Here is an 11,635-nt window from a genome sequence, read left to right on the forward strand (position 1 = left end):
TTTTTGACCAATTTAGAGATATTAGTCGTGTTGTATCATTATCTCCAGAAAACATATTCGACGCAATGGGTAAGACATGGGAATTGGGTGAAGATTTTGAATACTCGAACAACCCGAACGGGAGATACAACCAACGTTACAACAATATGATGACAGAGGAGTGGAATTGGCATGTTAGGGAGGCTGCAGCCGGAGCAAAAGTTAGGGTCAGTAAGGCTTAAACGCCCAAAAAAACGTGCTATGTCAATGCCTCGTGCAACTCAGGCTTAAACGCCCAAAAAAACGTGCTATGTCAATGCCTCGTGCAACTCCACAAGAGTTTAATTTTGCTCTTAACCGTTTTTGCGAAGAGAACAATCGGATGCAAATACGTTACCTTAGGGTAGAATATGGTGTACATGGTAGCACAAGATTTAGATCCAAGTGGGATTCGGACTGTGAGATGTCCGATGAAGATGAATATTTTTTTATATAAAGTAAGTAGGTAGGGTCATAAAGATCCCCCCACCCCAACTAGGGGTACATGAGGGTTTGCAACTATATAAGTAGCACTTTCTTTTGTTATTAAACTACAACGTATTTAATGTCGAGTAGTAGAAACTCAGCTTGGTCTTTACTCCTTCCAAAAGAACTAAATAGCAGTGATGATGAGAGCTCAAATCATAGCAGATTTTCGAGTGATACCAGTGATTTCAAACTAGACGAGCTAATCCCCACCTTCTTATAGAGCTTAATGATGATTTCTGCAGTGTGAAATATTTAGATCCGCGAGAATATTATTGCGGTTTACACCGAGAATGGTCACATCGGCTTGCCGAATCAGAACGTCTTGTTCTTGACTTGAAAAATCTCAACGCTCCAATCCCAACAAGGTACTCCATAACCATGCCTCGAGTAGATCCAGAAACTTGCAAGCTTGCCGTACAAAGGATTAAAAAAGAAAACAACAGAATCTTTGGCAAGACGATGTAAATTTTACATGCTAAAGTTGGCCAAAGAACAAGCATCATCAACGGTAGAGAACTAACATCTGCGAAAAAGATGTGTCTTAAGAAACCGCCAATATTTTTCGAGGACGATATTGAGGACTTCTATTCGATGATGATTAAGAATGTTGTGATTTTAGTTTTAAGTTTAATGTATGATGATGTTGTTATTTTGAAGAATATTAGTATGTTTAGTTTTTCATCAACTCAAGGGGTATGAATTGATGGATGTATTTTAAGCTTTTTTTGTTTTTGTTTTTGTTTTTGATGATTGTATTTTTACTACTTTTGGTTTATTATTAATGAACAAGTTTAAGTATTTTTAAAGAACTTAAAGCTAATGACACCAAGCCTTCAAACAAAAATGGGGTTCGAGCACTTTTCAACCACTAAAACAGCAATCCGAAGGTTTTCTTACCCTTGATGTATTGAGTCTACCTTATTAATCGCACAACAATAAGTAGGGTTCTATATAAAACATTGAAATTTTGAGGTCCCGAAGCATGATTAATCTATGGTCAAAGTACGTTAAAAAGCGTAATGAAAGAGGGGTTAACCAAAAAAAAAAAAAAAAAAGGACCCTTTAGCACAGTAATTTACTGCGCTAAAAGCAGTTTTGTAACATTTTTTTTGTTGGGGTATTTTGGTTCAAAAACACTTTTTTGGGGTCATTTTGGTTCCGGACTCAGGTATTTATTAGGGGGTATGTTTCTCTATCGTATTGGTTTTCAAATTGGGAAGCCCATTTGGTTCTTGTTAATTTGACGATATTGCCCTTAGTCCATAAGATGGAACTCTATTTGAATATTCAATAATTACAATAAAATATTGATTTCTACTCCATAATGGAGCATTGACTTTATCAATTAATGGAGCTACGACACTCACGGAAACAGAATAATTTTGATAATGGAAGTTGGACAGTTATTCATGGGGCTCATTTGGTTGTTGGTAAAGGAAAAGTTGGCTCAATACATATGCAACCCCTAATCTTGTCCAAATAATTCTTTTAGACACTCCTATTGAACACTTATATTGGAGTCAAATTGTGTCTATTGAACACATTCTTGATAGCAAGCCAACAATGCTTGATGCGTGAGGTTCAAATTCTGCTGATGTGGCAATGTGAAAATGAAAAAATGACACATCAGCACAAAAGAAAATAAAAATGAATACTTATTTTTCCTCCCCACACCCCTGTTTCGCCGCCACCCTTGATTTCTCAATCCGCCATTAAAATTCAAATCAAATATATGAACACAAATATTTCAGAAACCGAATACTATATGGAGAACTTAAATTTAGGTAACACATAATATAGATACTTTGAATGACTATTTGGAAGGTCGCCATTTTCCTATCAATTGTTCCCCAGAAATATCGCATCTATATATATATATATATATATATATATATATATATATATATATATATATATATATATATATATTAATAAAGTTTTGGGTTAAAATTGTCTCTTATTTATGGGAGTAGGTTCATTTTGGTCCCTCAAATATTACCTTGAGCATATTTGATCCTTTATCTATGGCAGTAAGTTCATTTTGGTCCCTCAAATATAATGTTAAGCATATTTGATCCCTTAACTATACTAAAGTGGGGCAATTTTGGTTCTCCTAATAGAACCCGTTTAAAAAGTAATGGTGCTAACCCATGTGACACTCACGTGACTCATAAAAGGCTAAACTCATCAGACAAAATGCAAAGCAGAGTAATGACATTTCTCTAAAAATTGCAACTCATATAAGATATTAGCAAAGCAACTCATAATATTTGGATCATATGGCTGGTAACCAACTCTTTAACGGTAATCTGGCAGCACACATGGAACCGTTCCACTTATTTTGGAAGCATGTGAATATAAAATTATTTTTGTTAAATATTAAAAAAATCAAAATTCTTTTTAACAATTGTTATAAATTATCTTAATTGGTGGAACCGCTCCAATATTTTTTGGAAGCACGTGAATGCAAATTTTAATATATTAGATAAAGTTTCTGCCTGTTTTAAAAAATCAGCTTCTTCTTCTTCCAGCCAATTGAAGCTTTCTACAGAGAGGTTAGGGCTTTTTCCGGTAAAGTATTTCTTCATATGAAGTTGGGGAGAAAAGAGAATGAGTTTAGTATTTTTGTCCGATGGGTTTAGCCTCTTACAAGTCACGTGAGTGTCACATGGGTTTAGCACCGTTATTTTTTAAACGAGTTCTATTAGGGGAACCAAAAGTGCCTCACTGTAGCATTCTTAAGGGATTAAATATGCTTAGCGTTATATTTAAGGGACCAAAATGAACCTACTCCCATAGATAAGGGATCAAATATACTCAGGGTAATATTTGAGGGACCAAAATGAACCTACTCCCATAGATAAGGGACAATTTTAACCCAAAGCACTCTCTCTCTCTCTCTCTCTCTATATATATATATATATATACACACACACACACACCATCGTTGTAGTTCGTCAGCCACCGTTTACACAACTTCTCTCTTGCAAAGCCCTTCAACGCCCACTTCATAAAGTTCTTAAATAATCTAGGGATGGGCGTTCGTTTTTTCGGTTCGATTTTTTCAAACTTCAGTTCGGCTATTTCGATTTCGGTGTTTTGAAGGTGGACATCGAACACCGAACCAAACTAGTTCGGTTCGGTTCTTTCGGTTTCGATTTTTTGAAGTTCGGTTCGGTTCGGTTTCGGTTTTTTCAATTCGATTTTTTTTATATGCACGTGACTCTGCTTGAGTCACGCATTATCTTCCACCAAGGTAGACCAACTATCAATATAACATGGTACTTTCACCTTGCACCAAAAATACAAACCACTCTGAAAATCAGGAAGTTGTAGAAACAATGTGTCTTTGGTGTTATTGACCCTCTGGAGGCTAATCATTCATTGTCAAATTTCTGGTGCTACTTTCACTGGCAAAGCTACATTCATTGTATGCGTTTTTGTAAATCCTTTGCCTACTGAAGTTGCATAGTGCATAAAATAATATATGACATGATGCTCAGAGCTATGTAAATGAAAGCTGTTCTGTTGTCGTACCACATGTAATATTCTTTAGCACTAATGATAATATTAGAAGCAATAATCCAGCTAGGAAATTGGGCTCGAGCATGCTCAAAATTACATAAACCAGTAGCCATTTTTATGTTTGGTAGCACCAAACCAGTAGCCAAAACTAGCAGGTAGCACCAACAACATAAAACTGCCTGGACTATTTAATTTTTTTGGCTAATTTATAAACTTTCGGTTTAAATCGAAAAACCGAACACTAAACCCCGAACACCGAACCGAACACCGAAATTTCTAAAAACCGAAACCGAACCGAAAACCCGAAAAACCGAACACCGAAAAACCGAATTAATTCGGTTCGGTCCGATTTTTTAGTTTTCGGTATTTATGCCCAGCCCTAAACAAATCAATCGGCCATGACAATTGAAATAAGACGTGATGAAAACTTTACTGTATAAGTACTGGATCTTATTACAATTAAATATTAAAATCAACCTTTATAAGTAAAGCGGAGCAATTGAAATATAAATGTGATTTTGTGCGTTTCGATAGTGTGTTCTTAGTTGAAAGAAAAGCTTTTGAAAAAAAAAAAAAACACTGAGAGGAGAGGAGCAACACTAATGGAATAAGATCGTGGAGAGAAATAAAAGTTAAAGCAAAAGGCCAAGAACAAAGAGAGGAGGACACCGTTAATGGAGGTAGGGAAACATGAAGAGAGAAGAAGGAAAGGGAAAAAAATAAAAAAGAACTAATTATATTTTTAGGGCAAATAGTGTTTTTGGTCCCTGAGTTATTTCTATATTTTAATTTTGATCCTTGTGTTATTCGACTAAACACATTAAACCTTTAATTAACTTAAGTGTGTGATTTAGCTCCTTTAAACTAACACATGTTAAATAGTTAACAGAATTTGTGTTTGGAAAGTAACAGACAGAGAGAGCTGATATAAGTCCATTTTCCTTCAACCTCTACATCACTACCATAGCTGATTTTGAGAAGCTTACACCTAGAAAAAGCTCTGTTCGAAAACAGAAAGAAAGAGATGACCTAAATTCGTATTCTTTGCCTATTTTTCTAATTATTTCTTTAAAAGGATATTTAAGAAACATCAAGACAAAGATTTTTGAAGTTGATGGAATGGGGAAAGGACAGTTGCTTCATTTCTCTGTTCATGCTTCAAAGTTATTGAAGGAGCATTGGAAAGGTTAATGTGTTAATTAACCATTTCTTTTAAAAAACGGTGGGCATATCTTCCATTCCTTGAGCAAATCCGCTATATATTTTGTGTTGGATATTGTCGGTTGGATAAAACTGTGTTAACTATTTGATAGGTGTTAGTTCAAAGGAACAAACTTACACACTTAAATTAATTAAAGGTTTAATGTGCTTAGTCGAATAATATAAGGATCAAAATTGGAATATAAAAATAACTCAGGGACCAAAAACGCTATTTGTCCTGTATTTTATTTTTTATTATATTAACAATATTTTGGACCCATTTTGTATAGATTTAAGCGACTTCACGCATTCAATGAAAGTGTGAGACACATATTTGTGCCACGTCAGTGTTGTGTGTTCAATTGATACAAATTGACTCGAGTTTAAGTGTTTAATAGGAACAATGATTAGTTCATGTATCTAAATGTAAAATCTTGATAAGTTTAAGGGGCCGCATATGTATTTAGCCGGAAAAGTACTTTCGTCATAAAATTACTAAAAAAAAACATGATTTTCGACCTAAAAAAATGGCTATTTCTGACCTCATGAGGTCGGTTTTGGGAAAAAAAACGACCTCAAAACCGACCTCAAAATTAGGTCGGAAAATAGTGGGTCGGAAATATTACCGACCTCATGAGGTCGCAAAAAACCGACCTCGTAATCTTTTTTAAGCCGGGTATTAATTAGATAAAATACGAACCTAAATTATATTAATAATATAATGATATGATTTTACCGACCTCTGGAGGTTGGTAATTTATATGAATATATACTATTGTTTTAGATTTCCATCGCCGTGAGATCGGTATTTCGTAATTTCTGCAAAATATTGTAGAAACCTTACCTCATGAGGTCGGTGATTTGTAATTTTTGGGAAAATTTTGCAGAAAACCGACCTCATGAGGTCGGTAATTTCCAGTTTCTGGGAAATTTTTGCATAAAACCGAGGTCGTAATTTGCAATTTCTGGAAAAGTTTTGCAGAAACCTGACCTCATGAGGTCGGTATTCTGCAAAAAAATTGGTAGGGTCTAGCTGCTATTCCAGCTGCCCCTGTCCAGATGAAAATAATTTTATATTCAACTAAAACCAGCTCAAATAGCTGCCAACAATTCACCAAACTACTACAAATACATAAAACATTAAGCTACTTCAACAAACACATCAAATTCAATTCGAAACTACTTCAAAGTTGAATCAAAACGTCATTCAAACATTCACAAGAGACATTAGGCTACTTCAACCTTCGCAAACATCAACACAACATTAAACTACTTCAACCTTTGCAAACATTCACAAAACATTAAACTAGTCTACACTAAGTTAGTTTACAACATTAGACTACTTCACCCCTCGCAAACATCCACAAAACACTTACACAATCCACAAATCCACCACAACATTAACATTCAAACATGCCTTTGTGTGTTTGACACGTGAGTCCTATCATCATCCGCACCATTAGATTGAGTATGGGGGTTACGAGCATCATCAGGACACGAGGGAATCCCCCTCGAAGCAAGTAATGCGTCTAATTGGGCCCTCATACCGTCAAACTGCACATCCCTCCGCCTCTCCCTTTCCTCGAGGCACATGGCGGCTAGATAGCTCAGCAATCTTTTGCTCCATAGCCATAGCACTCACTCTATCGAACGACTCGGTATTGGAAGAATGTAGGCCTTCCAGGGGCGACCGGTATTGACGAAATGCACGATGTGGCATTCCGTAAGTTGTGCCAAACCTAGTGGGACCACCAACACTCCCAAGCCACCTTTCCTCTATTTGTTTTTCTGTCAGCTGTGTATTGGGTGGCTGAGTACGAAGAAACTCTGCCTTTGAATTTTGATATTGATTCTGAAATTAGAAGGTAAAATTAGCAACCAACTTAAATCTCGAATTCAACAGAAAAAACTATCAAACATTTAGTAAACAACCAGCACACGCTTTTTAGTCAAAGTTATTTTGAGCCACTGTCACTTGATTTTGAAACTATGTTCTTAACTTGAAATGACTGGCATTAATCGTAAAAAGATATTTGTCTTCAGTAATTTCCATTTTCTGTTAACAGGTTACATTGTTCACCTTTATTGGACTTAATGTGGCGGGGCACAAATTGAGGCCATCTTTAGTTGCTCTAGAATCTAGAATTAATCTTTCTTTGAAGAAATTGCATGCTAATCAGAATTTTACCCATCTATGACAAAATAAACAATTACAACATTCTTTAACGTGTAATTCTGCAACAGAATCATTCTTTATCTCAAGCCTTTACCACACCTCTAACGAGTAGGACTCCTATTTTAGTTAAGCATAAGAGGAATGAAGGGAGAATTAAGATTACAGTAGAAAAGTTTCAAGCAAAAGCAAAGCAAATACATCCTATAAGCTCAAGTTAATTATCGCAAGTGCACAGATCAATGACAATATATGCGAAAAATCATCTAAGAATTATGAGATATAAGCTGAAAATATCCCTCTGCATGGTAAAAATGTTTCCTCTGCTAGTGTTCTCCTGAAAGAATCATAGTCAGAGAACATTTGAGGGAATTCATAAACCATGTCTTCTGTAATTCAATCGACAAAAGTCCATTGTCTTTACATACTAGACATGATTCCTTTTCTAATTTTCTTTTGACTACTAACACTGTTTGTGGTGAAATTTCTTATCCATCCTAGTGTTTCTCTTCTAGGAAGATATGTTATTTGATCTCCATAGTCAGCTTCCCGCCCTTTCAAAAATTGCATGCCTGACGAGGCACATTAATTCTGGTCCTGAAAGCCTTATCCAACTATTGTGAAACAATAATAAATGAAAAACCACACGACTCTGAATGTATCAACACAGAGAACACCACGTGACACTCAACCAGCCAGAATTAGTGATTACCGATCAACTAACCAATCTTATCCACTGATTCTTGAGAATCTTTAATACTAGTTTGCTACCAATTCATCATGCAAGCTTCTCATCTAAAGGTGTGGTTCCTAATGGCATAAAGTAATTAGATTCTAGCATTCCAGACTAGAAACTGAAAGGTTGGTGAAACAGTTGAGGTCATTCCTCATGTATCATCAGATTGATGAATGTCGCAAAAGATGACAATGTTGCAACCCATATAGATCTCACCCCTAAAGCATATATATTTGGGCAGTATGCATGCTTATCTGGAGTCCATGGCAATCATAGAACCTACTGAAAATTTGATTAAGCAGGAATAGTTGTTGATAAATAGCTTATTAAACTCAACAAGGCTCATAAAATATCAAATGTAGAGGTAAAACCACTTAGAATCCTTTGGGAGCAAAGAAGATATGGAGGAGTGTAAGCAAATAAGAGATAAGCTTCATGACTGAAGTGACATGAATTGTCTTTTAACAGAGGAACAAATCAATCAATATGCGGCTAAATCTAGAATGTACCAATCTCAATAAAGTCTAAGCTTTACGCTGCGGCTACATGATTTTTAAAAGAAGTTACTGATTATGAGGATACTGAAAACACATGGAGATGAGGAAGGTTAAACCATGGTTAGAAGTCATTAATATGTTTTCCAACAATATCTCAAAACCAGCAAGAAATTGAAATCCACCTTGAATAGAAGATTAATTTGCAAAGTGAAAACCACAACCAATAATAGTAGTAGCTCATTATAGATTCTCCAGAATGGAGCAGTACTAACTGAACATGCAAAATATGGTTAACCAAATAACCAAAATATATTTAAAAAATATAATCTCTTACAAGTGAGATTAAGCAGTCCCTTTCATGTAGTGTTATCAAAAGCGAAAAGCGCAAAAAAACTCTTAGGTCAATCAGTTAACCAATCAGCTATGCGTTAACCAATCAGATTTCTAGTAAGTCACCCTCTACAGACAACTTAATCTAACAAACAAAATATGAAAAATAAAAGGAAGCTTACGTAGGTCCGCTCAGCCCGTTCCTCACACCAATCGTCTTTATCATTAGTGTTTGCCTTCTTCTTCACGTGAGTGATCTTGAACGCCTCATCTTGAGGCACTGGTGTCCCTCGTTTTAGTTCCTACAAAAGAATAAATTGATAAGACATAAAGATAACAAAGTAAATTCACAATCCTACAAGTACACTTAAGGTAGACTTGCCAACTTCCTCCTCGCGGCCTCTTGACGCATAGCCCCACTAGTGTGTAGGGAGTCACACTTCGTCGAATTTCTAGCTTTCTTCCCTATGTCACTCAGTTGTAAGAATCTTTCATTAGTTGCCCAGTAATGCAGTAGCTTCTCATAGTTTTCACAAAGGATCCACTTAGGCTTCTTGTGAGATTCACGAACCCTTCCTAACATGTCACATAGTAAGCACTGAGCTTTTTTCTTGAAGTTTTGAGTTAGCTGCTTCTCATGTTCCTGGCGCTAGACACATTTTTCCTTCAATGAAAAGTAAATGAGTTTATTAGTAAGGAATCGATCAATATAAGTGGATTGTTTAAATAAAAATAATAAATGCATATACCTTAAAGGCATAATAGATCTGTCTCTGGTGAATTAATGACATCTGGTTCTAACTAGGTGAGTCTTTAAATAGTTTTTCTATCTCATCTGTAAGGAGTCTTGAAGCTTTGTCTGGTAACCAACTACTAAAAATATAAAATTAAACACTTAGAGAATAAGCAAAAACATAAACAAAGAAAACCTCGCAGAAGGATCGCTCATACCCATATCCCGCAGGCTCGATGATGAGTCGCCCTGATGAGTCATAAGATTCCAGTTGTGGAGCACTTACACCTCCAGGTAAGTCATTCCCGGTAGGAGTGTGAGGCGCAAAACTACTTTCTCGAAGGTCAGGACTCGTAATCTCGTACTGTTTAGTAGATGATGAAGAATGATGTGATGCAGTCGGGCTGGGAGTGGCTGTCGGAGCACCACTAGACGTAGCCCGCTGAGATCCGGGACGTCACGACCCAACCGGAGGGCCATGACGGGCACCCGGTGCTAACCCAACCGGGTGTCTCTTATCGTACATTCATATTTACATCTAGGTGAGCCACATGGCCTACGCATGATTTCTATACATCAATAATACTAATCTCATTGGGCAATTACACATTTATGTCCTCATCAACGAGTATGCCTATATCTATATACACAAGCTGAAGAGGCTAACAAAATCATATACAAAATAGGACCCGACAAGGCTAAAAGACATCTAACTACACACAACTGTCTACGAGCCTCTAAAGAGAGTATGTAACATCATATAGATGGGACAGGGCCCCGCCATGCCCATATGTATGTACACAAAGAATAATACCAACAGCTGCAGCTCCGGATCAAATAGAGCTCCTCTACGCAGTCCCTGAACATGTAATCTATTGATCAAGTCTGTCTCCCTTTCCACCTGTGGGCATGATGCAGCGTCCACAAACAAAAGGACGTCAGTACGAATAATTTACTGAGTATATAAAGCATAATCAACATCATAATAGAAGCATAAGAAATAACATAAAATAGAAGAGTCATGAGATAATAGAGCCATTTGTACCTCTAGTGGCAACCATCCTATTTTCTTACCCATTTTCTAATAGGAACCTTCAATTTCTAATGCTTACTTACATATTAGTACCATACCCGACCATGAAGGTTCGGTGTTTCACATACCTGGCTATGATAAAGCTCGGTGTTATACATACCTGGCCTTACCAAGGCTCAGTGTCATCCATACCCAACTGCAGTGGTGTGCACGCGATAGACTTCATAATAGAAGCTCGGTGTTATATAATAGCCATACATACTTATACACGTATACATAAGAGTCCATAAGTATCATCAACATCATCATCATCATCGTTTTCGTTACATCTTTCCTTAGAGGATCAACTATCATATAAAGGAGGTAATAGCATCGTGAAAATATCGAAAATCATGAGCTTTAGTAATTCTAGGGATGGAGTCATTTGGAGGACATTATGGAACCCATGAGAAGGTATATAGCAAAGGAATCATGCCTTAATGAAACAAGGGTTAGCCTTACATACCTCGCCGTCTTCTTAACTACTTAACGTTCACCGTCGAGCTTGAGAAATCTACATTTAGAAGGATTCATACAATGGTTAAGCCTTAATGATACTCTTAAATTCAAACTAGAATAATTCATGATCTAACAAAAATTAGGCAGCATTTCCCCTATTTCATCAACTTCCACCACATTACAAAACAACTCCCAAATAACCATAATAATATCCACAATATCATAATCAAGTACTCACATTCCATTAAGTCTTCAAAATTCATTCTCATATTCAACTTATACTAACAACTTCACATCAACCCTTAGCACATTTTCATACAATGCTTCCTCATCATCATCATTACCCTTTATAACAAGAATATAACCATATCATACTAAGAATTATAACTTGAGTTAGCTTACT

General features: G+C 36.2%; 1 long non-coding RNA gene across 1 annotated transcript; it reads right to left on the reverse strand.

Moving 5' to 3' along the window:
• Positions 1-6,399: 6,399 nt before the first annotated feature.
• LOC132054907 (uncharacterized) lies at positions 6,400-9,274 on the reverse strand. The gene is made up of 2 exons (XR_009414403.1): positions 9,151-9,274; positions 6,400-7,084 (listed from the first exon to the last, which is right to left on the reverse strand). It is a non-coding gene; the product is annotated as an uncharacterized LOC132054907 (long non-coding RNA).
• Between the last annotated feature and the right edge of the window lie 2,361 nt (positions 9,275-11,635).

Source organism: Lycium ferocissimum, chromosome 4 (assembly GCF_029784015.1).
Source record: "Lycium ferocissimum isolate CSIRO_LF1 chromosome 4, AGI_CSIRO_Lferr_CH_V1, whole genome shotgun sequence".
Classification (NCBI taxonomy): Eukaryota; Viridiplantae; Streptophyta; class Magnoliopsida; order Solanales; family Solanaceae; genus Lycium; species Lycium ferocissimum.